Source organism: Apium graveolens, chromosome 2, assembly GCF_009905375.1.
Source record: "Apium graveolens cultivar Ventura chromosome 2, ASM990537v1, whole genome shotgun sequence".
In the NCBI taxonomy this organism is placed as follows: Eukaryota; Viridiplantae; Streptophyta; class Magnoliopsida; order Apiales; family Apiaceae; genus Apium; species Apium graveolens.
In genome coordinates, this window is record NC_133648.1 from 194,734,905 (window position 1) to 194,759,194 (window position 24,290).

At 35.3% G+C, this 24,290-nt stretch overlaps 1 pseudogene; it reads right to left on the reverse strand.

Moving 5' to 3' along the window:
* Positions 1 to 2,448: 2,448 nt before the first annotated feature.
* On the reverse strand, positions 2,449 to 23,571 carry LOC141708039 (uncharacterized; annotated as a pseudogene).
* Between the last annotated feature and the right edge of the window lie 719 nt (positions 23,572 to 24,290).

Sequence of the window (24,290 nt, forward strand, 5' to 3'; positions counted from 1 at the left end):
AGGCCCATTTTTGTAGTTTAATTGTGGACCATATCCATGTTATGCCGTTTTAAACATTTGGCCTCCAAATAGTATAATTTTAGTCATTTTCTGTTATAGACCAGTATTATCAAAACCGAAGTTTTAAAAATTTTAGTAGGATGGTCAGTTGCTATATCTATATACTTGTGCCAGGAAATTGGCCTGTTTGTTTTTTTAAATAAAATTTTAAAAAATGATAATTGATATGGTAAAACTATGATAAAATGTCAATGTAGAATTCGTTGTTCCATATTTATATATTCTTTTGTTCAACATAATTAATTTTTTAATTAGGTCATTGTATTTAATTATATTTTAATTAAAAATTACTCAACTATTAACTTTTCGGCTGAAATATCTTATTTTTCAAAAATATCAGGGACAATATTATTTGATAAATAAAAAGTCTGACAAAAAAACCCATATCACGACAGATGTGATAAAGTTAGTTCATAGCACGACTTAATCAAATATACAACCACCAAATACAAATAATACAAAATTATTTTCAATAAATCCCTCAACTGTTGGCTCTAAGGTGTAAACGAGCCGCGCCGAGCCGAACACTGTCAGACTCGGCTCAAACTCGATTAAAAATAGTTCAAACTCGCGGTCGAACTCGACGAGTCTATAATCTCAAGTTAGAAACTCGGCTTATAAAAGTTTGGTAGGCTCGAGTTCGGCTCGAAAGTTAGAATTAAATTTCATTAAATATTAAAAAAACTCGAAATATGATCAGTTCGGCTCGAGGTCGATTCAATAAAAAAAATAATATATAAAAATAGTAAATATTTATATAAAATATATATTTATAATAAAAAAATAAAAAATAATAGAGGTTCGATAAGGCTCGCGAACCTTATGAGCCGCGTGAAGTTTGAGCTCGCCTCGGTTAAAAATTTGAAAATTTCGAGTTCGAACTCGACTCAATTATTTTTGATCTGAACTCGAATTTTTTACGAGCTGAACTCGAATAACTCAGAATCAGAAACAGTTCCCGTTTACACCCTTTAGCTCCAACCATTAATACACGAACATAAATTCACAAAAGATAGGGTCACATTATACCAAATACAGCTCATCACCTATAGAGTCTTATGTCTGCCTAGATATGCACAAAAGGCCCCCCGCCCGGGTTTTGACCGGGCTTTCGGGTTTTGACCGGGCCTTAAAAAGCCCGGCCTTTAACCGGACCGGATTTTTCGGACTTTGATTTTGACCGGGCCGGGCCGGGCTTTCCGAAAATATCAGAGCCCGGTTTGGGCCCTTGAGGCGGGCCTAACCGGCTTTTTTCGGGCCGGATCAGATCGGGCCGGGGTTTTTTTAATTTAAATTGGATCGAGTTTTCGGGCTTTTTTCGGACCGGATCAGATCGGACCGGGGTTTTCTAATTTAAATTGGATAGAATTTTATTAGAGATTCCGAATACTACATATGTTAGCGACTAGATCATCGTAAAAATGTATTAGTTTACATGGAATATTTTAAAAAACATTACTTCGTTGAAAACATTTAAGTTCGGCAAAAATAAACATGTTTATAGAATAATATGTTTTATCATTATTATCCAAATATATACAGTGTATTTACTATATCTTCTTTTTTATTTATGCAATGAAGTATATAATAATATTATTAATCACAAATATGTAAATATATGTGTGTTTAAAGTATTATTTATATTTATAGTAAATGTGAATTCATAAATATATAACAAAAATATTAGAATAATCAGATTTTAACCGGATTTTTTCGGGCTTTTAATTGGGTCAGGCCGGGCCGAAGCCCGGGCTTTTAACCAGGCCGGGCCGGGCATTGCCTACAAATATAGGGTCCGTCAAGGCCCGGGCCGGGCTTGACCGGATCGGGCCGGACCAGATTTTCGGGCCCGGGCTTTTTGTGCATATCTGTGTCTGCCTAAGGAAAATGTCATAAAATTAATTGACAGAAAATTTAGTGGTTCAGTAAAATAACTGTCAATTGTATCAACCCTCGAATGCCAAGACCATTGGACCCGGCCAAAGTTCTGCTTCTTCAGCGTTAAAAGATGGCCAAAGCTAATTAAACATGTTATACAAGTACATGTATTTCCTGTACACGGAGAAGTTATTTTAATTTGATCACAACATCATTCTTTCAATTTGAATTAAGCCTGGTCAATGTTAGTTTTCTAAATACAACTTTTAAGAAGTCTATATAAGAAAAAAAAATCAAGTAGAAATCTCATGCAACTACTTTAAACCTCTCTCCTACATAAAATATAAAATGTTACATGCACAAGAGGTAGAGCGAATCAGCACACCATAGTCTTCAAAACTCATCAATGTATCTCTGAAGCAGGAACATTACACTGGCTTCCATCAAATACTAAAAGGTTCTCACTGGCAAGCTTGTTCTATGTGAAGGACCTTTGTTTATCTCGTCTTTTCAGAGGTGCCCGGATGATACTCGAGGCTTCCCTTTCATGGAATTCAGGTGTTGGGGATGAATATTACCCCCATCACAATGATAAGGCAGCCGACTAAAGTGCTAAAGAAGAGGGCGCCAGGTTGCCTGGTCTGAACAAAGCCATAGACTCCACTAGAAGTTACAAGAATAAGGTCAGTTAGACCATCATTTGAGAAATCCTCGTTCACCAAGGCATGTGTTGGGGAAGAAGGAAGCTCAATGGATGCTAATATACTTCCTCTGGAAGATATCACCACAGCTTCCTGATCTCCCGCAGCAAGGATCAGTTCTTGATTATCATGTTTGCGCAATGTAAATGCCTTAAGAGTGGGCACAACCTTGCCAGATTCTACCATGCCTGATGGAGATGGTAGGTTTGACCATGTTGCACCAGTCAAAATTTGCCATTGCCAAATAGCTTCATGGCCATGGGCTCCAGGAGAGTAAGACGTCACCTAAAAGAGTTGTACCAGAATACTTTAGTTGACAGCTCTTTTACGACAAAACTCGAAGTCTCGATGTATGATTAAAAATTTTACCACGAGGCGGAAAATTTCCAACGAATCTAAAATGCACTCTAGATTCAGTTATAATTTATTAATTAAACAGATCACTTTATGTCCTATAAATGAAATTTGAAATCTTTAGAAATTGCCAACAAACTGCCAACAATGTAATTTAATGAGTTCTTGTTTAGTTGTTTTTACTTATTATTACTATATTAATTATTATTCAGCAACTTACAATTGTGAAAATGGGTCTGATTCTTTTCACTACTTCCTAAAGCCTTCTCTTTTGTTTGCTAATAACCATCTTAAATGCCCTGAGGCCAAGCTCTTCATGCTAGCGAATGGGGCACCGAAAAAATTGAATTTTCAGGGGAAACATTTTTTATATACATGAAGGAACAAAAGAAAAAGATTCAAAAATATAGGCACAAATTTAAAGGGCACATATTTTAATTTTAGTTTTTATTCTAAAAGACACCAAAATATTAATCTTTCTTGCTTAGTTGGATCGACATAAACATGATCTATATTTGTTTCATATAATTCTTTCGATTTATTGTTGGGCACAAATTTTTTTCGCTAGGAGCTTTACATATCTCAGGGTCGGCCCTGCTTAAACCCGTATGAACATAACAATAATTTAATACCGCCATGCAGGATAACTGACTTAGGTGTCACTAAGAAGATCTATCACAAACCACACTAATTTATCATGTATCATCAAAGATAGAGAGATTTACGAAATTGTAGTGTCACAGCATACCTCCCCGCGATTAGTCAGGAAAACAACATCTCCGTGGCTTCCTTTTCTATGACGGTGCCCATCATCACGTGAGATAAGGACTGGAGTTGCTACCTCCAAAGAACCTGTATCCGTATTCCGACCAAAGCTTCTAGAATATTCTCCATGTTGAAATATATTAAATGGCGAATGATGACATATAGAAACATTGAACAGTTGTTCCCGAACTGGAACACCAGAAGTAGCAACAGCCCAACAAGGTCGCAGTACTTCCATTGATCCACTTACAACAGTTCGCTCAGCACCACTTCTCCCTACAGCCTAAATAAAGAGAGCATTTATCAGTGTATTTTTACATCATTCAAAGATTTGTTCAACCATAACTAATATAGGAGATTTAAGATTTGTGTCTGTTTCTTTCTCTTCTCTTCAGAATCCAAATGTGTGTCTTTTACAGGTAACCAATTTTGCCTACGTTACTCGGACTCGGCTAGAAGTATCGGACATGGATACTTGTCCAAGTCTCGAACTCGGAAACATTTTGGAAAAAAATACATAATTTTGCCCAAAATAAGTGTCATAGTCCGAGTGTCGAGTGTCTGACATGGATACTTAATGGTAAAATGTAGAGTCGAGTAACTTAGAATTATGAGTAACTTAGAATTTTGCTACTGCCTGTTTGTGAAATCTTATAAGTCAGCTTATTGACTTATAAGTCGGCAACAGCTTATTGACGAGTGTTTGTTGACCTAACTTATAAGTTGATAAGTTGAAAGTTAGGGCTTGTTTGGCCAACAACATATAAGTCATTTATCGACTTATAAGCCTGTAACTACTTATCGAGGAGTGTTTGTCTACCTAATTTATAAGTCGAATTTTTAACTTATAAGTTGATTAGTTGAATGTTAGTAAATAGTAAGTGCCCGTTTGGCAAATCTTAAAATAAGTAAGTTATGACTTAAATTGATTAAGTTAGTGATAAGTGATAAGTTGATAAATGCTTATAAGTTATACAAGTGTTTGGATAATTTAACTTATAAGTCAGAATTGTTTTTATTTAAATGAACTAAAATAAATAATTTTTATATAATTATCTTAATTCTTATATTTTAAGTTAAATTAACATTTAAAAAATATATCCTAAAATTAAAATTGATAAAAAAATGAGAAATAAAAAATAAGTTGAGAAAAAGTACGCTGTCACTAACATTCAACTTATCAGCTTATAATATGTAAATTCAACTTATAAGTTGGGTCAACAAACACTCGTCAATAAGCTATTACGGGCTTATAAGCTAATAAGCTGGCTTATAAGTATTAACGACCTACTTTTTCTCAACTTATTTTTATTTTTTGCCTTTTTATTAACTTTAGTTTTAAAAAATATATTTTTAAATGTTAATCTAATCTAAAATTCATGAAATAATATGATTATATTTAAAAAATATTTATTTTGATTTATTTAAATTAAAAAAAAACTCCGACTTATAAATGAAATTATCCTAACACTTATATAACTTATAATTATTTATCTACTTATCACTTATAAGTCACTTATTCATTTTAAGTCTTAAGTTACTTATTTTAAGATTTCCCAAACGGGCACTTAGTAACAACGTACTTTTTCTCAACTTATTTTAACTTTTCGTTTTTTTATTAATTTTAGTTTTAAAATATATATTTTTACACGTTATTCTAACTCAAAATATAAGAATTAAGAAAATTTATTTAAAAATTATTTATTTTCGTTCATTATCTAAAAAAATCTGACTTATAAGTAAAATTATCCAAACAGTTATATAACTTATTAGCATTCACTCACTTATCACTTATAAGTCACTTATTCATTTTAAGTCATAAGTTACTTATTTTAAGATTTCTCAAACGGCACTTAGTAACGACGTACTTTTTCTCAACTTATTTTAATTTTTCGTTTTTTATTAATTTTAGTTTTAAAATATATATTTTACACGTTATTCTAACTCAAAATATAAGAATTAAGAAAATTTATTTAAAATTTATTTATTTTCGTTCATTTATCTAAAAAAAATCTGACTTATAAGTAAAATTATCCAAACACTTATATAACTTATTAGCATTCACCAACTTATCACTTTTAAGTCATTTATTCATCTTAAGTCATAAGTTACTTATTTTATAAGATTTCCCAACCAGGCACTATGTCTCACTGACTTTTTACAGAACCAGTTCTGTCAAGTAGCAAGCTTTCATGGTGCTGTGGTAACTATAGCAAATCACCGTGCAACATGCATTGTAAAAGACATGTATTTATGGATACGCTAACCTAACAAATGTTCCGGAAGTCAGAGATAAGTTGCACAATACACTAAAGCATATGAAAGAGTCAACAAAAGATTCACACACCAATTGAAAAAAGTCGTATATAACAAGCGCACCTGTACATGATCAAGAACCCCATCCCCATTAATATCAGCATGGAGTCCACCTTCTTGAAGATGAAGCTGCCACAATGATGCATTAAGAGATTAAATTTGTTAGTGCAGAATAAGATATTATATCCAGAAATTCAAGCAGAGGTGAGCAATGATATTTACATCAAAATATCTGTACACGTAACGGAAAACACAGAACTGAACTGTACGGAAACTGGAACAAGTGACACATAGTAGCATTCATCTACGATTAGATTTAAAATAAAAAAAGTAACTGATACAAAATCAGTACTCTTACTCTGCCTTCCCAATAAGTTTGGTTTGGATATATGCCAACTATTTAGTTTTTGATAGAACCTTTGATAATATCAGCAACAAAAACCAACAATAGCCTAAGAATATCAGAGATTCAAGAGTGTTTTATTGAATATAATATGAGAAAGATAGATACCCAGGTATTCGAGAGACCTGGTACTATCCCTAGAGCATAAGTAGCTCAATACAAATCAATTTCTGCCTGTCTCTCTCAACTCCTCTTTTGACAATATATTCTGTCACAATCAGTACTTTCCAAATATAGAAGATACTAATTTATTCTCCCAGATTCCTATTAATTAATAATAGCATATATATTACATATCTTCTAATTGATTTAGTAATATCAATTAGACAGTCTAGCCACCCCTTTTATTGCGCCTCGAATACGTGTATCTGATTGGGGCTCTATCATTACCCCCTCGCAGAGGGGTAATCTTTCACCTTGTCCTCAAGGTGAAAATCAGGAAACTGACTTTGGATTGCATCAAACTTCTCCCAAGTGGCTTCAAAAGAGGGAAGATTCTTCCATTCAATCAACACTTGCTCCTCGGAATTTTGCAATCTTCCAGACCTCACGTCCAACAGTGCAGCCGGTTCAACCATCATTTCCAAATCAGCTGCTAACTGTGGTGGAAAAGTGGGAGAAGAATGATCTGTGCCTTTGGCTTGTTTCAGCTGAGAAACATGAAATACCGGGTGCACAGCAGTAGTAGGAGGTAAACTAAGTTTATACGCCACTGGACCCACGCGTTGTAGGACTTTAAATGGACCATAGTAACGAGCAGCTAGCTTCTCGTTCTTGCGTCCAGCCAAAGAACGCTGTCGGTAGGGTCGAATTTTCACATATACTTCATCTCCAACTTGATATTCGACGTCCCTACGATTTGTATCAGCTAAGTGTTTCATCTTTTGTTGTACACGGAGAAGATTCATTTTTAAATCATCAAGGAATGCATCTCGTTCTTCTAACATAGATTCTACCTCAATTACTGCAGTTGAACCTTCTATATAACGAACCAGCGGAGGGGGATCTCGACCATAAAGAACCTTGAATGGAGTACAACCTAGAGAGCTGTGAAAGCTAGTATTGTACCAATACTCAGCCTAAGAAATCCACTTTGCCCATTTACGAGGCTGGCCAGAAGCAAAACACCGGAGATAAGTTTCCAAACAACAATTTACCACCTCAGATTGGCCGTCCGTTTGTGGATGGTAAGCCGTGCTATGGCGAAGGTCAGTACCTTGCAACCGAAACAACTCTGTCCAAAAATTGCTTAGAAACACTTATCACGGTCAGACACAATAGTACGCGGCACACCATGTAGCTTAACAACATATTTCAAAAATGCTTCAGCCACATTCTTAGCATTAAAAGGGTGTTTGAGAGTAATAAAATGACTATACTTACTCAAACGGTCCACGACAACTAAAATTGTGTCCACTCCTTCAGATTTTGGCAGCCCTTCCATGAAATCCTTTCATCCATCGTTAGATCTTCCCACACTTGACTTGGTAATGCAAGAGGCTGTAGGAGACCAGCATGTGACATTGCTAGGTGTTTGTTGCGCTGACAAGTGTCACAACTTTTCACAAATTCACTTACGGTCTTCTTCATACCCACCCAATAAACATCAGCAGCTAACCTCTGGTAAGTTTTCACCTCTCCTGCATGACCCCCAATAAGAGAACAATGATACTCCCTCAAAAATGTAGGTATCAAGGATGAGGTCCTTGCCAAGACCAGTCGACCTTTATACAACAATTTACCTCGTTCTAAACTAAATTCAAAAACCTTCTTTCCCAACTTTCCCAACTTTAAATCAGCTACAACCTGCGATAGAAATTCATCATTTTCAACCTCCTTTTCGAGTACATTCCAATCTGCCCAGCTGGTATATGCTAATTCAAAACAATCAGCCCCAACAGGTTTGCGAGACAAAGCATCAGCAGCACAATTTCCAACACCTGGCCTATACTGAATAATAAAATCATACCCTAACAATTTTATCAGCCACTTATGATACTCATTGCTCACCAAACGCTGCTCCAAAAGGTACTTAAGACTCTGCTGGTCAGTTCGAACAACAAATTGTCTTCCTAACAGATACGGTCTCCACTTCTGCACTGCGAAGACTATTGCCATAAGTTCTTTCTCGTATATAGATTCTTAAGCTGGGATCGAGAATTAAGAACTTGACTGTAATAAGCTAAAGGACGTTGATCCTGCATTAACACGGCTCATAACCCATATCCAGATGTCAGTTTCCACCACGAATTGTTTATTAAAATCAGGCAAGGCAAGAACCGGAACAGAAACCATTGTTTTAAGCTTTTCAAATGCTATTGTGGCTTCCGAGGTCCACCCAAATCGATCCTTTCGCAGCTGATCCGTTAGTGGTCGTGCTATACTAGCGTACCCTTCCACAAACTTGCGATAATATCCGGTGAGTCCCAAAAAACCACGCAACTCTTTAAGAGTTTTAGGAATCGGCGAGTTGACCATGACTTGTATCTTGGATGGATCCACTGCCACTCCATCACCCGATATTACATGACCCAAATACTCAATTCGTTGCCTGGCAAAAGTGCACTTTTTCCTATTAGCATATAATTCATGACAATCCAGAATTTCTAATACCGCAGCCAAGTGTTCTGCGTGGGCTTCCATGGTTGCACTGTACACCAAGATATCATCAAAAAATACAAGCACAAAACGACGGAGGTATGGTTTGAACACCTCGTTCATCAAGGATTGGAAGGTTGCTGGAGCATTAGTAAGTCCAAAAGGCATGACAAGAAATTCATAATGCCCTCATGAGTTCGAAAAGCTGTCTTATGCACATCCTCCTCTCTCACGCGAATTTGATGGTATCCAGATTTAAGATCCAATTTTGAAAACACATTAGCCCCATGTAACTCATCAAGCAATTCATCAATAACTGGAATTGGAAATTTATCGGGCACGGTTTCTTTATTCAGAGCACGATAGTCTATGCAAAAACGCCAACTCCCGTCTTTTTTCTTCACCAATAGAACTGGACTCGAAAAGGGGCTGCTGCTTGGTTGTATAATCCCTGCTGCCAGCATTTCTTTCACCAACTTCTCAATCTCATCCTTCTGAATTTGAGGGTAACGATACGATCGTACACTAACTGGAGGCACTCCGTCTCGTAAAATGATAGCGTGCCGTGGCCTCTACTTGGGGGTAGAGTTGTCTGCATGTGAAAAACCTTTTCAAACTTTTGCAACACCTCTGTAATTTCCAAAGAAATTGTTGCATCATCCTCGGTAGTCTTAACAATCGAGCTTCCTAGTTCCACCATTACACCTGCTCCCTCTTGTTTCAAAGTTCGTAACATAGCCTTTAGAGATATTCGCGTTTTTTGTAAAGCCGGGTCTCCTTTTAACGTGATAGTTTTTCTTCCGATAGTAAACTTCATGGTATGTGTTGTCCAGTTATGATATGTGTTACCCAGAGTTTGAAGCCATTGTACTCCTAAGATTACATCTGTGCTTCCCAACTCCAACGGAAGGAAATCGTCAACAATCTCTATACCCTGTAAAGAAATCATCACTCCTTTGCAAACACCTTCGCTTGGAATTGCTTGTCCAGACCCCATTTGTACCCCGTAAGCTTCTGTTGGAGTAATGGACAGATTCAATTTCTGAACCACCTCCTTTGTAATAAAGTTGTGTGAAGCACCACTATCCACAAGAACTACGACAACAAGGCCATTAATGTTGCCGGTCATTTTCATAGCCTTTGGTGGAGTTAGCCCAACCACTGAATTTAGGGATACTTCCACTGTTTGTGCTTCAGTTTGTACATCGTGGGCCTCGATTTTTATCTCTTCAATTTCTTCATTATCCTCCAACTCTCCTTCTTGCTTCAGTAACACTTGTAACTCTGGTTTCTTACATCGATGGCCGATAGAGTACTTTTCATCACAATGGTAACATAACCCTTTGGCACGTTTGGCTTGTAGCTCCGCATCTGTCAAACGTCGGTATCCACCACGGCGTTCTCCTACAACAGTCCCACGTTCGTTGGTCTTGGGAACATCCCCGGTGAGGTTATTAGGATTTAGCCCGTTATTCCTAAATAAACCCAATCCTCTCTTCTGTTCTTTGTGAATGTTAATTTTGTCCTCAACCTTTTGAGCCAGGTCCATTGTCTTTTCTAATCCACTGGGCTCCAGTACCCTTAATTCTCCCTTAATATCTGATTTTAGCCCCTTTACAAATCCAGAACAGGTTCTGATATCTGCTCCAATGAGGCAGCCAACATCTCAAATTGCTTCCTATATTCCTTCACCGTAGTTTCTTGTTTCAGGCCAAGAAATCTGTCATACATAGAGCCTTCTTGATTGTTATGAAACCTTCTCAGTAACAAGGACTTCAATTCTTCCCAGTTTGTTATCTTCCTACGCTTATCTTCCCATCTGAACCAATTAAGAGCATCACCCTCTAAACACACAACAGTCGCTTCCAATTTCTCAGCGTTATTGAGACGATTTAGAGTAAAAAAACGTTCAGCCCTATAAGTCCGTGAATCTGGATCTTCACCCTCAAAAATAGGCAACTCAATTTTTCGAGCCCTAAAATCAGGTCTCTCCCAAGATCCCTTCTCCCGGCCATTGGCGCTGCTTCCTTGGTTAAAAGATGGTATTTCTGTTGACTTCGACCCTTTTTCTCCAAGCAACTTGGCATTGCCTATCAGTTCTTTCATAAGTTCCTCTTGTGCACGTCGCATCTGCTGAAATTGGTCCACCAAGGTTGCAATCCCTTGTTCCACTACAGGCAACCGTTTCATGTCTTCCTTCAAGATTTTCAATTCACTTTCCATTGACTCCACCCGCGTATCCATTCTAGTGTTTGTCATAACCTCGCTCTGATGCCAAATGATAGAACCTTCGATATATATCAGCAACAAAAACCAACAATAGCCTAAGAATATCAGAGATTCAAGAGTGTTTTATTGAATATAATATCAGAAAGATAGATACCCAGGTATTCGAGAGACCTGGTACTCTCCCTAGAGCATAAGTAGCTCAATTCAAATCAATTTATGCCCGTCTCTCTCAACTCCTCTTTTGACAATATTCTGTCACAATCAGTACTTTCCAAATATAGAAGATACTAATTTATTCTCCCAGATTCCTATTAATTAATAATAGCATATATATATACATATCTTCTAATTGATTTAGTAATATCAATTAGACAGTCTAGCCACCCCTTTTATTGCGCCTTGAATACGTGTATCTGATTGGGGCTCTATCAGTTTTCTGTTCATTATTTTTTCCCACAAGTGGAATTAAATTTTCCATATTTACATATACATAATGACATGTCTTAAATGAAGAAATAGGGTAGTGTATATTTATTTACTAAAAGACTTTGTATTGCAAATTTTAGTCAGAGGTTCAGAAGTTTAAGCAGAACAACCGGCATTGTCTGGTGATTTCTAGTCATCCCAAAAATATTAAATTTATATTTTATCACTATAACAAGAAGCCATAATTTAAACAATGTTTACTATAAATGAATCTAGATCTACACATCTGTGCCATCTTCAGTTCTCCACCCACTTCTGTTTTTCTCCAGCTTTATATCCTTTCTCCTGAAGTGAAGTTATTCTGAACAGTGATTACACAAGTCTCGCTAAATAATTCAAGGTGGTAAGGATTTTTTTCTAAACACTGGAGAATATGCTGAAAGAAGATATAAACCACCCAAATGTCCAGTAAATTATACGAGCTTTATGCTGGTTGTGTTACTTTTTAATTACGATTACTAATTATTTTGGAAAATATGGTGAGTGGTGACGGCCTGTTGAGGAATTCTGGTGAGTGGTAGATATCATACTCGTGTACCTGGTCAGGGGTGAGCGGATGGCTGACCAAAAGGTTTGTCATACAAGTCCTGAACACGGATCCCAGTCCACAATTTTTCTGGGTCCTCTAATGATAATAGTGTCTACAACATTATAAGTTATAATACTGTAACTGTATTCAGGCCTAATAATTACCTTGCACAAAGTACGGCCGGATGCCAAATGAACTGCCTCGATCCCTTCCTTCTGATGAACAACAACGACATTGGGAACCCACCAAAGCTGGGTGTGGTTTGTGATTGTAGGAATGTAATTTGATGGCTGGTTCACAAAACAAAATTACAAAGAATATCATAAATTTGTATGTAAATAACTATTAAAAATTCATTGATAAGTGAACAAACTACTCCGACGATAATATATAAATTTGGATCAGATCAATGACAAATAAAATTTTACTACTCAATTTATGTAGCATTCATTTAAAGAGACCATCAGTTACCAAAATGTGCATAAACACAAGGTTTGTATTGTTACTACTAAGCAAATAAGTTTAAATAAAGGCCTTTAATGTCAGGATCTGACTATATAAGTAGTGGAGTAGTGTCATTCAGAGCCCGTTTGGCTTGGCTGACAAAAATTACTTTTTGTATCATTTTGTCAAATTAAAATTACCCTAAATAAAACCACTAATCGGCGTCCAGAATCTTCTATATATTCTTCCCATATTGTTTCACGCTGCGCTTGTCCTGAACCAGTACGCTTATCCAAAATACCTAATATGCTAATAATTATCAGCATATACTCATTTCTTAACAATAACTAAAAATACTTACTTTTACCAAACAACTGTAGGTCTGTGGCATGGTGTGTCAGGAAAAGGGAATAAGTAGCAGTAGTAGTATATACTGTGCTGATGTGTTATGGTCTGGTGTGTGCTAGTATAAGTCAACTAGGGGTAGTTTGGTCTTTACAATCTTGTATGGTGCTGGTCTATATACACCAGACTAGTGTTCTGTTGCTTTTATGCATTATGAATATATGAAAATGGAACTTGTTCCACAAGTCTCTCTCTTCTCTCTCTAGGGTTTCTCACTAGAAATCTATCTTCTTCAAGTTACTATCTGATTCTGTCTCTCTCTACAATTTTCTGAACTCTATCTCTCTGTTTCTGCCTCGATCTGCTGTTTCTCTCCTTGTTTCTTTGCTATATCTAGCTGTTATCTCTCTCAATTAACTAGAAAATACCAAAAACAGTTACAAAACTAGTTTAGGAACCACCATTCCTGAAAAATTGGTACAGAGACCATAGTTTGATCCAGCCACTGCTTCATCTTTTCTGTGCTAGGTAAAACGAGTCGAGCGGTGTTGTGGAATGGTTGTATCGCAGTTATAAATCTCAAGTTATGGCTAAATTTGTTAAGATACTCTGTTTCTCTTCTATTACTTACAGATCAGTAGTTTGTTAAACAGATCTGTTTTTTTGAAGTGAAGTTTAGCAGATACTACCTCATTTCTATTAGTTTTTACTAGTTTGTGTTTTCCATTATTGAAAAAACTCACAAATTTTGAGTTTGTGCTGGTAGTTATACTGTATTTGTGGTGTAATATGAGGTATAGTACTGAAGGTATTTGACTAATTGCCAAGGAGATGCGATTGTGAACTAATTGTGTATATGAATAAAAAGTGTTCCAGTAAAATTGTGAAGATTGAGGTTTGAAATTGAAAGGAGGATGGTTGTTGTAGTGTAACAGAAGAGATATTGACTGTGTAAAGTAAGAGTTGGCGAATTGTTGAGTGCTTGTGATAGTGCACTAAAACTGTTTGATAAATTGCACGTGAGAAGTTAACTCAGTAAATTGCAAGTAGAAACTCTGCAGAATTGATATTGTAGTGTATTTTTTCTGATAGTTGTGGAGTGTTTGAACTGGAGGACAGTTGGAAGGTGTGGTGCTCTACAGATATTGTCGTCTTGTTACTGGTAGACAAGGTTCCGAAGAAATTGTGCTTATTGAAGTGTGTTGTTGTTCAAGCACTCTGTGTTTTGATTAATTGTTTGTGAGAAATCAATTGGTACTGGTGTGGAAATTGTAGTGCTATAGTAGGGAGTGTAGTTAACTATTGGTTTGTGGTAAGGAATTGTTTCATCAGCAGAATAAGCATGGAAAAGGCCAATGGACTAAGCTTTGACGAACTCTTACAAGAGTTCAACAGCAGTTCCTCGTGGTACGAGGAGACTTCTGATAAGAGATTTCAGGATTTAGAAGATTTGATTGGTAAAGCTGCTCTGAAGATGGAAAATTTGAAAAGATGAAAGGTAAGAAAAAGGAAGAAGCTGGATATGTGAATCCTTCTGTTGAATCTAGTTACCAGGAAATGATCTACTCGAATCATTACATCATCTCAAATTAAATTCTCCAAAGTTTGATGAATCGCCAGGTGAAGATAAAGAGGATTGGCGCTATGAAGAAATCATTTGTATAGCTTTGGGTCTAGAGGATTTCTTTAAGCCTAAACAGAGTTTTGAAAAAGGCAATTCTATTGATGCTAAGGTTGTTGGAGTGCACATCTGATTTAAGAATAAAACTAAGGGAGAAGAAGTATGATGAAAAAGAAGATCTACATGTGACAATAAAGTCAGGGCCCAGAGTTTCAAATGCCGACAGATGTGATAGCATCCTCAGAAACTGTATTAAGTTGAGGTTGCAGCCTGCACCTTGTTTTAGTTTAAAACATCAAGATTTAAATTCCATAAAAGCCTATGAAGAGAAGTCAAAGATCGTGACAAGGAAACTGAAAGTAATCAGCAATATTGTACAAAGAGAATTTAGCTAAGCTATAAGAAAACTAGTGAAGAGAAAAAAAGGAGAGATGCAACTCCCAATGGTGATGGGCAAGCATCTAAAACCTTGAAGGCAAAGAGGGATGTAATTGTGGAGCCTCAAATCACTTTCCCAGTGAGTCTAGTGAGTCTGACACTATTGAAAAGTTTCCAAGAGAGAAGTTTGAATCTCTTAGTGTGAATCACCTGATTAAGGTGTTCAACCTGTTCATCTAGGACTAAATTTGTGTTGGAAATGAACTCTGAAAGCAAAACTGTTTAGCTGAAGGTGGAGATGGATTGAGTGATTCTATTGATTTCACCAAGGAACATGTTGCTAGGAAACAACTGAAATCTGCATAAATGAAAGCTCAATGGAACTGGTGCAAAATGAAAGACTTAAACAGTGGAAGGGCGGTAACAATTTATTAATGAGATGACACTCCAGTTGGAAGAAGTTTTTTCCTTATTTCCTGCCAACATGAAAAAGATTGTTGAGGCTTTTCTGTGCAAATTAAATATCAAAGATTCCCCAGCAGCTGAAAATTCTTATGGGTAGGTATGGAATCTGACAATTTTAGCAATGGGAATAGGCTTATCTTTGATCCGGGTGGTCAGGTGCAAAACAAGGAATCAAAAGGTGTTAACAAGTTCAACAATACGATTAAGAGTGAGGTGATAAAAGGAAGCAGTTGTAATGGAAGTCTTAGTTGCTAATCAACGCAGGAATCGGCATGATATTAGTTTGAATTCTCTAGCAATAGAGCAGCTATTGGAGGAACTTTCTCATTTGCAGAGGAATGTGGTTATCACTGAGATTGAGATTTCAGTTAGAGTTCAAAGACAGAATGTCCAAGTGAGTGATGGAATTGATATAATTCTGGCTGAGACTAATCAACAATGTAATCCTGTGATAGGTGAGATAATTGTACAACTCTACAAGTACATTGTATTAAGAGAAGGCAGCTCATGTAAGATAACAAGACTTGAAGTCAAGGAGGGCTGGAGAAGAAGGTATTCAATAACAATTTTTGATCCAGGAGGGTTTGCAGGAAATTCAACTTGTTGGTAATGAGATTTTTCTGTACATCAACCATTGATGCAAGATATTCTGAATAGAAAAGAGTTGTCATGTACCAGAAAAGAAAACATAGCAAAGATGTACTTCATTCTGGTGGGAAGAAGTTGAAAAGTGCAAGACCATGAGGACATGGTTCTTTTCAAGAGGGGAGATATGTCAGGAAAAGGTAATAAGTAGCAGTAGTAGTATATACTGTGGCTGATGTGTTATGGTGTGGTGTGTGCTAGTATAAATCAACTAGGGGTAGTTTGGTCTTTACAATCTTGTATGGTGCTGGTCTATATACACCAGACTAGTGTTTCTGTTTCTTAATGCATTATGAATATATGAAAATGGAACTTATTCCACAGTCTCTCTCTTCTCTCTCTAGAGATTCTCTCTAGAAATCTATCTTCTTCAAGTTACTATCAGATTCTGTCTCTCTCTCTACAATTTCTGACTCTATCTCTCTGTTTCTGCCTCTAATCTGTTGTTTCTCTCTGTTTCTTTGTTATATCTAGCTGTTATCTCTCTCAATTAACTAGAAAATACCAAAAACAGTTACAAAACTAGTTCAGGAACCACCAATTCCTGACATGGTGCTATAATAGAAAAAATATATCCGAATCAGATAAATCAATTACTAGCAAGTGTACCACAATTCTTTTTTATTTTTCCGACATGTAGAAGGATGAAAGACAACCTTCTTTGGTTTTGCTGATCCAGCATATTTTGCTGCTTTTTCCAATCAAGTCGAAATTTTTGGGTGGAGTCCTTGCCCGGAGGATGATTTTCCTCAGGCTTGTGGTACGGGTAAGTCCTACTTTTTCCATCTGTTTCTTCAGTGCTTTCCGTTTGTGACGTCTGAAATGTGCCAATTTTAACGACGTGTCTTCCCCGCCTATCCTGGGACCAAAAAACTGATGTCTGAACATACAAAATGCAAACTACATTTACCAGTGATGTGTACAAACACAGATACCGCATACAATACTTACCCAGTGATGTGGCATAACTCCGAGTATCGATTCTCTAAATTCCCTACACTCAAACTACATTCAAATTGTTCAGTGAAATAACTTGTAGGAAAATATAATACTACAAATAAATGTCCAGAATAGAATGCACTATGCATTACATATTTTAATTTTAATACAACTGAAATTTAAGATTAAGAAGTCTCTCTATATAATCATGTTTTTTTCTTAAAAGAATAATATAGTTACCTTGGTTCAAAGTAACTGATAGTTAAATCTGCCATGAATAAGATATCTATTTTTGTATTCTACAACATAATTACGACAACTTAAAGAGATTTTATAAATAGAGACTACCCTAGGCAGGATATAAAAGTCAATACTTTCCAAGTACAACTACAGATTAACAACTTCCTCTGTGAATCTACCATAGTACCATACCTCTCCAGGACGGCGACTGTTTAAAGCATGAACATCAAGCTTGTAATTATGCTGTGGAATTAACTGAGATGCGTCTGATGACAGTGTTTCAATATCCTGTAATAGCATAATATCAATTAGCAAATAGAAAAGATGATGTAATTCCCATGCATAAGTTTCAAATTTATCGTTTACAGTTTCTAGTTTCTACAACCTCAAGGAATATAATTTTGTACGACATTAATTGTTGGACCTGAAACAGTATCAGTAAATGATTAGTTAATGCTTCGGCCATGCATATCTCAGTCTACTTAATAAAAAGCCCGTCTGAAATAAATTTGAAGAGCCGGTCTCATATCTTAATCCCTTTGCACCTTCTATGAAATCACTAGGTTCAATTTCTTTGCCTGTTCTAAATCATAGTAGTAGTCATGTATGTAAAATACAAATGGAAGAGTCACATACTTAAAATATTCAGGTGGAGTGTTTAGGTATTTTTCAACAGTTCCTTCACTGGAGTTTGGTTTAGAAAAATGTTTAATTCTAAAAAACAATTAACAGATGAGATATAAATAAATTAAAGAACTTAATAAATGATTTTTGGGAAACTGGTCCAACTTTGGAGTACATATGTTTTCCAACCTCATTCTTTCTAGTCCAGTGAAGCTTTCCTGATCGACCACCAACGCGAAAAATGCAAAATGGCGCAAGTCCACGGTAGAGTTCTCAAAGGCCTACACATTTAATAAGATCATAAAACATGAGTATTTAATATTACAAGAATGTAGCATTTCTAAAATATGTAACAAACTTTAACCTATCTTGGCCATGAGATGAAATTAACTTGAATATATCATATATAATTTTGGTGTTCTATGTCAGACGGACCTTTATTATACCCTTCCATATTTAATCTAAACTACCATTTAACTTTGTACACATAACTTAACAACAGAAACAGTCCACTAGATACCTCCTTTTCACTTGCACTTCTTCTATGCTGTTCACTATCCACTGCCATGTTGATATCTTCAAAAGGATCCATTTGCATCTGGAAAGATTTTTAGAATTTATAAGAGTTGTGAATGTTAATATTTAAACAATATTCGAAAATAAGATGCATCACTAAAGCAAAAGAAAGTTAATTGGTTAATAAAAATGATTAGAATGTAATGAACTATAAAATTAACAACAATATCGAGCAAAATTCCTTACGCCAGACAACAGAAAATAGAGAGGGAAAAATATATATATATATATACACACACATACCTTAAAGAATGCAATGAACTAGAAAACTAACAATATCGAGCAGAAATCCTTACACTGGACAACAGAAAATATATAAAGAAAAACAAAACCTTAAAATCCGGACGTAGTTTCTAGGGCAAACAGGAAGATTTTAAATCAAAACATGCTTGAATTTCCGGTGACTGCAAATCTAGTGCTCCAAAAACGCAACTTAACTTGGTTGGAAGGGTGGAGAGGGCCCAACCCTCCCACTATATACAGGCTATCTAAATTTTGTACTGATGTTTCATGTAGGGCTGAGCAAAACCGAACCGAAACAGAAAAACCGAACCGAACCGTGCTAATTCGGTTCAGTTCGGTCCTAATTTTTCCAGAAATTCGGTCTATTCGGTCCGGACCGAATAGACCGAAATAAAATTCGGTTCGGTTCTTTTAACAAATATTTCGGTCCGGACCGAATAGACCGAATAGACCAAATCATAAATACTATAATTTTATATTATATACATTTTACTTATATCTTAAAAATTATAATTATAATTTTTAATTTTTAATTATATTTATAAACTCTTAGAACTCTACATGTCACATTACTTTAATTATATTTTAAATTTTATAATTTGTGATTTAATTTTTAATGCAATTTTCTTTTTGAAAAAAATTTCGGCCTGTTCGGTCCAAAACCGGACCGAACCGAATTATTTCAGTTCTGTTCGGTCCGGTCCATATTATAACTTCGGTCCGGTTGGGTCCAAGAAAAAATGACTATTCGGTTTTTCGGTCTATTCGGTTCGGTCCGGTTTTGGACCGAACAGACCGAATGCTCACCCCTAGTTTCAAGATCTTGTTGCTAAAAAAGAATTTAAACTTATGCTCAATATATATAGGCCCAATTTAGTTTTTGTCTGAGAACTAGGATTATTAGTTCCTGATATGTATAATAAAAAGATTCTCATTTAATTTCTATCTTTTATTTTTATTTTTAAGTAATTGACAAAATTCCTTTCAGAACTACTTCAACAAGTTTTTAATTGCCCAAAATAAAGAAACTGCTACAAATTTTTCTGTAAAATAAACTTGAACCATTCCATGCTATTCCCATCCTAGATAAAAATTCAAGCTCCACCGTATTTGACAACACACACACGATCCATTTACCTCATGGAATTGGTCAATAATATATTAAAAGGAATAATAGCACCAAAAACTCATCACTGCCAAACAGACGCTAAAATATGGTGCAGAAGCTTCACATATTGTCCCTAAACAACGAGTCCATACAATCCTCAATCTCAAGAGAAATGATTCCAAGGTACAAGTCCGTTAGTATTAAAGTTAACTTTGTTAATTTGCTAATTTGGTTTAGAAGGCTAGGTTTGCATAATTTTTTGCCATCTGAAACATGTTTTAAACCCACTTCATTTGTCTACATCCTTTTTTCCTGAGGTCAGAAAGCAAGTAAAAAAAGAGCAATTTACAAAAGAAATAAGAACCATATTGGTGTGCACTGTCTGAGCTTGCCCATTAATCAAGACGCTCTCTCTGTACAACTGTAATTGATTTTTTTTAAATATCCAGAAAAACATATATATCATGTTTAAGTATTATACGGATAAATCAAGGTCGGGTTAGCTGGACAGATGACCTACTCAATTTTGATAGGTAGAATAGCAAGTCATTTAATAACCCATGCTTCCTTCTTACCGGGATTTGTTAGTTACTTCATTCCTGAAAAGCAGGGGTGTGGCACTTAGGTGCTGCACTGCGCACCGGGTGCGGACTGGTGCAGCGATGCGCGGGGGAGCGGCGTCATACGTACGGGGTGCACCACCCGGCATGTCACCGTATTACCTGGCTGGAATTCGGGGGAGTACGGGAGAGGGGGTGCGGGAAGGGTATTTATGGTCATTTTTCAGCTACTGTAAAACAACGAAAACCAGCCTTAAATCAAACGAACAGATAGAGACATACACCGGGAGGGAGGGAGATCTGTTCTTCAGTCACTGTGTTGTCTTGTGGTCAATCTTCGATGCGTCAGATGTGTTGATGTGCTGTATGTATGTATATATGCGTGACTACGTGTATATGTGTGGATATTTTAGTTCGGCCTGTTAGTTTGGGCCTGGGTATGTCAACTATTTGGCTGGTTCAGCCCACTAACTTAAGCAGTCTATCACAGACACTCTTCTTATATTTTTAATATTAGTTTATTAGTTTGGTAACATTTTTTGTAATTGTGTTTATAAAAAAAATGTTAAATAAATATATATAATATATTTTTTAATATTTTAAAATTTTCCGTATCCCCCTGCACCCGAATCCCCATTATTTTAAATTTGCTGAATTCCCATATCCCCGCACCCGTGCTTCCCAGCTTCATTCCTCCAATTAACAAACCACGATCTACATCGGTCTAAACCATTTAAAAGTACTAAATCTAAGGAGAGAAACACATTTTTATGACACAAAATGTCACTGATATGCCCAGAAACATAAAGGAAAAACTGTACGTGTTTATTTTAAACCAAGAAGATACAAAGAATATAGCAAGTACATTTCCAAAATACAAAAGCTCCAAAAATTAAATTTTTCCCTGAGGTTTAATGGGTATCACATAGATTAGATCATCGTGCAAACATGCTTAGTGAAATAGCTAAATAGAGAGGTAACTATAGTTGCAAAGCTAAAAAACTCACATGACTCTGTATTTCCATCCTTCCTCCTACAATGATCAAGCCTGAATCTCCGTGTTTTATGGTATAATTGCTTATAGAGATAGCTATCTCCCTGTGGTGAACATGATGGGGGAAATCCTCCTGAGAAAAATCGAGGATATGATGAGTGTATCACTACAAACTGACTTAAAATCTAACAAAAGACGGAAGCAAAAGGCATATAATAAAACTTTTGAAATTATTCAAACCTGAAGATTCTTTTCCCATAGCTTTTGAAGGTTGTGATCAAAACACATAACAGACCAACCAGAAGTAACAACAACAAGGACCTCTTTCTGCACTTGTCCATGTTTATAGATCCGGTCAACAACTCCTGCAGCCATGGCTATAGCACGCCTTCCAGATGCAACACGAATCTTGTCTGGCAACAAGGAAACTTCTGCAAGAACGCGTGCTTCACTAAATCCTTCATCCACACGTCTAGAATGAGGCTCTAATACCTAGAAGCAACATCAAAAGAAAACGGAACAAGAAATCAAAAACACTCAAACATAACTTTACCCACGTATTGATTTATCAGCCAAAAAAACTATCAAAAAACCAATACCAGCTACAATATAAATAAAAGTTTCTGTTCAAAATTCAAATATGAACATTAGAGTAGTAAATTTTATATTTACTTCTATGAAATTTGATTCGGATTATATGTAACATTAATGAACTTTAGTAGTAAGTTATTCAATTTTATAATCATTATCTATAAATAACAAATTCATGTTGATATTGTAAGCTAATCTTGTTTTATATATTGGAGTCGTCCTGTATATTAATTTATCAAAAAAATCCATAAATATGATAGAGTAATTCATACATATAAGTTGATAAGGAAAACACAAATGTACAAGTAAGAGCATCTCCAACGATCATCACTTGTTAGCTAAAAAGTCTAGGTGACAGCATGATATATATATTAGTTAAAAAATAGACCCCTCCAACCATTAAACCTGTTAGCAATAATTTTAGATATCTTCTATCCTTTCAACCTTAACGTGCACGTTAATATATACATATATATATATATATATTAAAATTCTTATTATATATTTAATATTTTAAACTTTAATATATATATTTTAATATACATTGCATGTTAATAAATACAAATAGATATAATATATATAATTATATATTTTATAATAGATATATAAGTAATTTTTATTAATTATGTTTGGTTATATTTAAATATGTTATAATATTCCAATTGTAATATATATTAAATTGCTATTATATTTAATATATTTTCATTGAATATATTATTTATATTTTCAATTGTACTTAACTAAATATATACTAAATTTATTTTAACATATAAAATTTTCATATGTATATATATGTATGTAAAAAATAGTAATAAAATAATTTTATTAAATATAGCTAATCATTATAACTAATACCACTGAAGTAAAAACTCTGACTGGAGATGCTCTGAGGGCGAAATTACCTGAATTTTGGCATCGTGAGTGGCGACAAGAACCTCATTTTTACCGTCACCGTTAAGATCAGATACGATGGGCGGAGGAAGGCGGTCAGCTTCGTACTTAATTGGATATTCATCAGATAAATGATACCACGCTTCTTTAAATGAAAAATCACCTTCATGCTATTAAACAATTTACGCTCAGTGTATAATTAAATTAAATATAGAATCAACAATTAAGTAATTAAAAGTATGTACATAATTGAGATAGGGATAATTAAGTGATGATATAGCTAGGGTTTATAGAGATCGAGAGAGAGAGAGAGAGAGATTACATACATGAAGGGAGAAGAAGATGGCAAAAGCGGAGAGCATGAGAATAGCTAAATCTCGCTTTCTCATGTTTGATATTGTTAGTTGTCACACACTGTGCTCTGGCCTTATTAAGAATCGGTAGTTGCAGTGGTCGTCTTGTTCAGTACATTATTATGTGTTTCGGATTGTATCTCCAGTTTTTCATTACCTATTTTTTACCTCGAAATTAAAGTGGGGTTGGCTTGGCCCTATATTCGACACAGTTTCGTACAAAAATGCCTAATATTATAAGCCCGGTGAAGTGAGAATGCCCTAAAATATAATCCACCAATGTTATTTCATTCAGCGTTTTACTTGAACACTATTATGTCTAGCATTTAATCTTTTTTGATTTTATTTTTAAATTTTACATAGTCAAAATGCTAGAGGATATCACATTTGCACCAAAACGCTATATCATTTATTTTCTGCTCCATTTAAAAAAAAACGTTAGACGATAACACGTGTAAAGCCAAAACACTACCATGTTCTTTTCCTTTAAAATAAAGAGGCTAAACGCTAGACGATATCACGTTTAACTCAATTGTTTTTGAAAAAAATACTAAACTTTGGACAACATAACATTTGAATCATTTTTATTAGAATTAAGAGTAGCTTCTGAATGACTACCGCCTATTTTTTCCTACACCCGAAATTGTGCTTAAATAATGAAAAAAACTAATAACAAGCTTAATAAAATTAAAAATACCCGAACACACATATAAATAAAAATGATAATACAAGTTTAAAATTGTAACAATATTTTTAAAAATTAAAATGTCTCTAATGTGCAACAATACTAAACAAGTCTCAAAATAATGACTCCAAATGCAATACAAGATAAATTATATAGATAATATGGGATCCGATAATTGTTTCATTTCTTAAATGAACATGGGATCCGATAATTGTTCCATTTCTCACATGAACTCATGGACTCATGGATCTGCATCGTATGGCTGTTAC